Source organism: Elephantulus edwardii, unplaced genomic scaffold (assembly GCF_000299155.1).
Source record: "Elephantulus edwardii isolate Elephantulus edwardi_28Jun2011 unplaced genomic scaffold, EleEdw1.0 scaffold00114, whole genome shotgun sequence".
NCBI classification, from domain to species: domain Eukaryota; kingdom Metazoa; phylum Chordata; class Mammalia; order Macroscelidea; family Macroscelididae; genus Elephantulus; species Elephantulus edwardii.
The window spans coordinates 10,091,654-10,097,766 of NW_006399864.1; the positions used below are offsets into that span (position 1 = coordinate 10,091,654).

Consider the following 6,113-nt stretch of genomic DNA (forward strand, 5'->3'; position numbering starts at 1 on the left):
AATAAAAGTCTATGAAACAAAGTTCCTCAACCCAAGTCCAATTGGTCAAATTCATCAAACCTTGAGGTGGATAATCTATATTTTTCTACTGAAGAAGCCTAAAATACAGTAGTGGTTCAGAAAGCAGAGGAGCACAACTATTAGAAGAACATCCTATGGGAAATTAAATTTCAGCTATATCTTTAAAGGATGTGGGGATATAAGACAAAGAAGCATCAAAGACACAATGAGAGGGAAATACAGACCACTTTAAGGTCAAGGAGGAATGTATACTGGCTGATAAAGGCATTCCTACTCATGAATTTCTTGCTCACTGCCAATCTCTAACTCCACTTTATAATAATGTGTTGCTTTCTTGAAGCAGGACCAAATTGCTTATTTCCTAAATCAGCTTCCAGAAATTTCTACACCCTGAAAATTAGGGTGCCCGAATAAAACTGACAACTGATCATTTTATCTTTTTCTCCATGCATTTAAGTGGTATGTGTGTGAAGTGGGGAATTCAAGATCATCTCTGTTGTTAGCTAATAGTAAACATATTAAATGTGCCAAATACATACAGAGATTTGGCAGCATGAAGACAGAGACAAGATTATGTTTTCTCCAAGTGAGGTGGGAAAGTAACAATATTGGCTGTCTCTTCTCTAAGGAACCACCTTAAAGAATTTATATCATGGAATAAGGGAAGAAGTGCAACCACAGACCTGCACAGTTGTTTGGCAGACACCATACTGAGGTGTGATGTGTCTGCTGTACATCTATCTACCTGCCAGATGGTGACAGCAGCCCGACATGAAGACTTGAAAGTAAGCTGAATGTTCCCGACTAGATAGATAGTCAACACGCAGAGGGAAGCAGCCAATGACACATACAGAATCAAGAAGAGATGCCAATGTCCCCAGTATGAGTGAAGACATGTTTGTAGAGAAGACATAATGAATCATATATTTGTATAGTTGTTAGGTACCATCAGACTAAATAGAGCTCATAGTAACACTATAAATGGGTAGAAAATCAGGCCCAATGCTTTCCCTTTCTCACAATCTCTACCATTGCCAAATACATTTTTGCAGTCACTGTATGAATCTATATTCCCGAGAGTCTCCCTTTTCTTCACTCACCCTCTATGTTTCCCAACATGATGTTTTTTCCCCCAAGAACTGGCACCTCCTGACAGCATGCCCAAAAGCATGTGAGATAAAGTTCTGCCAACCATAACTCTAAGAAATGCCTTGGTTACACGTCCTCCAAGACAGATCTGTTTGCTCCTTTGGTAGACCATGGTACGCTCAATACTCTTACTAATACTGCAATTCGTAGCAACAATTCTTCTTGGGCCTTCCTTTTTCATTGTCTTTATCACCTAATCTAGGCCATGGTCTTTACTATTACTTGCTATACGTCAGAGAGCTGGACAATGACTAAGGATGACAGAAGAAGAATCAATGCCTTTGAATTGTGGTACTGGAGAAGTCTTGAACATACCATCGACCGCCAAGAAAACAAATAGGTCTGTCTTGGGTCAAAACAAGTCCCTCCTTGGAGGCTAGGTTTCTGAAGCTCCATCTCATATACTTTGGGCCAGGAGAGACCAGTCCTTGGAGAAGGACACCATGCTCAGAAGGGTGGAGGGACAGCACGGGAGAGGAAACCCGGATGAGATGGATTGACACAGTAACTGGCATAATGGGGGTTGGTGTGTTGGAATTAGTAAGACAGAGCAAGGTTCAGAGCTGCTATACATAGGGTCCCTATGGGTTACAAGTGACTGAATGGCACATAACAACAACATTCCTTATTCAGGGCTATATTTCCCACCCCCCATAGCTATTCAATCTGCATGCTGAACAAATAAATAATTCAAGAAGCTGAATTGTATGAAGAACAATTTGACATCAGAATTAGGGAAAGGCTCATCAACTGCTTAACCGGTGTTATGCAGATGACACAATTGTGCATGCTGAAAATGAAGAGGATTTGAAGTACATACTGCAAAAGATCAAAAACTACAACATTTATTATGGATTATATCGCAACACCAAGAAAACCACTGAGTCAATAGGCAACATCACAGTAGAAGGAGAAAAATTGAAGTTGTCAAAAATTTCAATTTGCTTGGATTCAGACCCAACATACTTGGTACCAGCAGTCAGAAAATCAGAATATTTGTTGCATTGAGAAAATCTGCTCTCAAAGACCTTTCCAAAGTGCTAAAGAGCAATGACGTCAGTTAAAAGACTAGGGTGTGCCTGATCCAAGCCATGGTATTTTCAATTACTTCATATACAACTGAAAGTCAGACAACAAAGATGACCAGAAATATTGATGCCTTTGAGTTATGGTGTTGAAGAAGGGTACTGAGAATCCCATGGATTGTCAACAGAACAAATAACTATGTTTAGAAGGTAGCGCTGTCAGGTTGCTCCTTGGATGCAAGAATGTGGAACTTCGTCTCACACACTTTGGGCATGTTGTCAGGAAAGGTTAGTCCTTGGAAAAGGAAATCATGCTGGGAAAGGTGGAGGATTGGAGAAATAGAAGAAGAACTTCAACAAAATTGATTGGCATAGTGACTGTCACAATGGGCTCGAGCACATGTGACAATGGTGACAGAATAGAGTACGGTTTAGATTTCTTGTTCATAGGGTCACTATGAGAGCACCTAACAATAACATTCACTATCCAACTTCCATATACACATCAGGCAATTGAAACTGCCATGGCCTGAGTCTAGCACATCTTGGTCTTTCAAGTGACAGCCTAGCTCTCTGGCATTTAAAAGAGGTCTTTAACAGTAGACTGATCCAATGAAATGTATCTTTTGATTTCTTGACTGCTGCTGCCAGGAGTGTGATTGTGAATGCAAGTAAAATAAAATCTTTGACAATTTCAATCTTTTCTCCCTCGATTATAATTTGCTTATAGGTACAATGGTGAGAATTTCCCCCCCACTCCTGATGTTGAGATGTCCTCCATATTGAAGTCTTTATTCTGTGGACTTCTTCAACAAGTTGTTTAAATCTTTTTTCTCTTCTTTTCATTTTCTTTCCCCCACCACAGGAGGAAAAATAATTTACTATATATGAGACAAATGGTTTAAACATATGTAATAGATCTTTGATCAAATTATTTAAATATATATCACTTTAGTTTTTAAATACACTTTATAAAGCTGTTATGCACAGTTCATTCCTGATGACCAATTTCTTCTCACTATTGGAAAGCATGTAAAATCTACAGAATCTAAAGGGAAACTTTTCTAATTTTTAACATTTTCTGTTTCCATCTTTAGAATCTTGTTTTGGTCTAGCAGATTGAGCAAACTGAACAACCATTGCTTTTCCCAAAAGAACATATCCATTTGCTTCCTTTACAGCTTTGGCTGCTGCCTTTTCATCTGGAAGCCAAATAAAAGCTTGTCCTTTCGTGCTACCTTCTTTCATCAAGCAAATATCAAACATAATTTGTTCCATTTCTGATGAAAAGTCAACATATCTTCCAAAAAGATATTTAAGGTCCTTTTCTTGTACATGTTTAGCTAAATTCTTTGTACATAAATTCTATATTTTGGTTCACCAAACTATTCATAACTTCTGAAAATTGAAAGTGTTTCAATTTCTCCTTTAGAGATTTTGTTCTTTTCCAACTCTTTCCTAGAAATAAATTCTGAAGACATTTCATCAAGAGTCTTCTTTAACATCCTCTGTGATGTGCAAATTAGGTGTTGGGAAGATTTTTCATAATCCTATATTAGTCGTATCAATTTCAGTATCAGGCAAATCATGATGTTATTGCTCACAATTTTCTTCCTTCTCTGAATCTTTCTTAGTTGCTCCAGACATGCCAGTAGATATATGAAATTCATTTTTTTTATTACCTACAGATTGTGGTTGGTCAAATACGTCTGAAGGTAGTAACAGTAGTGTTAAATTACTGTGTGAAACAGATGAAGGTGTATTTAACATATCTTTTCATTTTCGCTTTTTCCTCACGTGGCATTGTTTTATTGTTTTTGGTCTTTGAGGTGGAAGATTTGCCAGTTCCTTCACTTTTGTCATTCTCTGTCGGTCCTCGTCATCACTGCTTTCACATTCTGACTCTTCACGTGATAATTCTTCACCCTTATCTGGCAGAGGAGGTGCCTCAGGTGGTTGAGGACATGTAGGAGGAAGAGGTGCCTGCGATGGCATGTAATCTTCATACAGGGGAAGTCGTGCAGTGATTGGTCCAAAAGGTGTGTGCGGATTCATTTCATTCATAAGATGAAACACCTGAACACACGCTCGCCAAGTCATTCACTACATTTGCTAAGATTGTGCTTCAAGGTGGTGAATACATATACTTCAGGCATGAATTAAGATGAGAGGTCAGCCCATGATTTGGTGCAATTCCATTCTCTACTGTTAAAAAACCAAGTTCATTATTTTCTTTATCATATTCCGTAGGGTCATCATAGCTTTTTTTCTTTTTTCATTTTTTTCCAGTGTTTGAAGGGGATAAAGAATAACTTTGTCCTTGGTCTTTTGCAAATTCGACAACTAGACAATGTTATAAAGTTTCAACTGATGTCCCTTTAGAGGTGTGCTTTCACTGGGGAAAACACCAAAAGCTGTATGTTGTCAGTCGCCCCTTATCTGACAGAACATGGACCAACTGCACCCTGAGGTACTTCAGCAAGTCCTCTTTCTCCTCAACGGTCAGCTCCACGGGTAGGTTCCGCACCAGAAGGGTTCAGTGGCCATGCCAGAGGAAGTGAAGAGCTCTGGTAACCTGCTGAGTTAGGCAGTGGCTGCTGGGCCACCATTTTCCTAGCAGGAAATGGAACAGGGACACCGGGAAAACCACAGTGGTGTCTTTACACTTTCTATAAACAAGCTTATGTCATCTGCATAATACTGTTTGTTCATGAGTCTTCTTTCAATCCTGATAGCACATCCTTTTTCATATTGTCCATTAATTACATACTTGACTTATTTGCTCAGCATACAAACTTAATAGTTGTAGGGAAAGGATGCAATCCTAACACACTTTTTCTGATTTTAAACCATGCTATATTCTTTTGTTCTGATTTAATGACTCTTCCTTGGACTATATACTGGTTTCATATAACCACGATTAAGTGTTCTGAAATTTTCACTCTTCAGTGTTATCCATAACTGATTATGATCTACACAGTAGAACACCTACATACAGTCAACAAAACACAAGTAAACCTCTTTTTTTAAATTCTCTACTTTCAGCCAAGATCCATTTGACATTGGCAATGATATCTCTTATTCCTTTAGCCTCTTTTGAATCTAACTTGAATTCCCGGAAGTTTAATTTTTTTGTTAAACTTGTAGCACTTTTTTTAATCTTCAGCAAGATTTTACTTGCATGTGATAGTAATTATACTGTTTGATAATGTCCACATTTCATTGGATCACATTTTTTTGCAATGGGGATAAATGTAGATGCTTAGAATTTAAAATATGATCTTCCACCTATCTATTGTCACTGTTGTTACACGAAGGCAAGTCAGAACTGCCTCATAGCTGGTCTTCCAGTAGATTTTCAGAAGTTGTAATTTGCACGAGAAGAGATTGTGCATCATTTCTTCCTCGGAGCACCTGGTGGATTTGAACTATATGCTTTCAAGTTGGCAGTACAACTACTTATAATCCACTAGGACTCCAGAGCTCCCTATCACCTTCTTTTTTAAGTTCCCTAAAAAGTAGTTCAGAGCTTGGTCTTCCTTTTCAGTCAGTCCTCCTTTCTTGCTTCTTTTTATCCTTTTCTCTTCCCTTTCTGGTTTTTTCTTTTTTATTTTTTTATACACTCCTTCATGCAGAGATAGGCATATAAGGTCCCTGCATATGCACTCTATCTTGAAAGAGTTAATTGTCAATACAAAAACTTTTATAATTCAGAGAATTTTCTGAAAACTTCATCTCTTTCCTCTTCACCTAAAAAGAACAAGCTTTTTGCACAGTGTGTTCTTTCAGGGTGTAATTGGATAAGATTTCATTAAAATAAGGAAAACTCTTTCCAATTAGCCAAGAAATCAAAGCTTCATTGCCATCTGAGTGCTCCAAGAACACAGAGCTCTTAGCAGTAGGCTGCCCTTCCCACTG

General features: G+C 38.2%; 1 pseudogene; it reads right to left on the minus strand.

Moving 5' to 3' along the window:
* Window positions 1-3,266: 3,266 nt before the first annotated feature.
* Window positions 3,267-4,804, minus strand: LOC102874607 (annotated as a pseudogene).
* Between the last annotated feature and the right edge of the window lie 1,309 nt (window positions 4,805-6,113).